Here is a 976-nt window from a genome sequence, read left to right on the forward strand (position 1 = left end):
CCGTGCCCTCAGCCCGAAGTCATTGTTAATTACTCCCCTCACCTGTATCATTCCGTTTCAATAAAAGGCTGGTGCGGAGGTTGCTCGGGGCTACCCGGAAAGTAAGGGCTAGCCCGCCTTCCACAAGCTTGTACTTCTAATCCACCTCTTGGATTCCTTCCTGCGCTAACCGAGACCAGGGCCATAGAAGCCCGACAGGTCGCAACAACTGGGTTTGAACCCTCCACCTCCAGTATATGAGGCTGGTGCCCTACTCCTTTGAGCCACAGGCACCACCCCCATTCATGAACTTCTTGGAAGGTAAATTTAGACAAAACCACAATATAAAGGCACTCACAGACTTGGCGTCCTTTGTATCAACCTGGATTGAGTGAAAACACATTCTTCTTAGTATAGTATCACAAGAATAAAAAAGCAAGAATCCAATAAAGTCAATACTAATATGAAGCCAGTAGATGATCTAATATATACCCATATAAATGAAAAGCTCTATTCAATTTATGGGGGGGGGGCTGGGGTATGAGGGAGTGGGGAGGGAATACAGTCATATGCCCTCTACATCTGAGTCTTCTTGCGAGCTCCAGACTCAAGATCACAGGTAACTCACCTTCAGTGTATCTAAAACAGAACTCCTTCACCATTTCCACCAAGACAATTCTTTCTTTCTCTATGTTAATTAATATTCCTACTTGTCTCACATGACGGCAAAATTTCAACTCCTTTTGTTCAGCATTTTATTAATATTTGTGGCCGTTTAATATTTGTAGCAAGTACTTTCTCTCAATATCTCATATGCAATCCTTTCTATTCCCTTTACTGTGGCTGTTGTAACTTATAACTTCAAGCCTGCATTATAGACCCCAATTATTCAGATTATCTTATATTATACTTTTTTTATTAAATCATAGTTGTGTACATTAATGCAGTTGTGGGGTACAATGTACTGGTTTTATATACACTTTGAAATATTTTCATC

The sequence above is a fragment of the Otolemur garnettii genome, unplaced genomic scaffold (assembly GCF_000181295.1).
Source record: "Otolemur garnettii isolate 467f Iridium unplaced genomic scaffold, OtoGar3 scaffold00084, whole genome shotgun sequence".
In the NCBI taxonomy this organism is placed as follows: domain Eukaryota; kingdom Metazoa; phylum Chordata; class Mammalia; order Primates; family Galagidae; genus Otolemur; species Otolemur garnettii.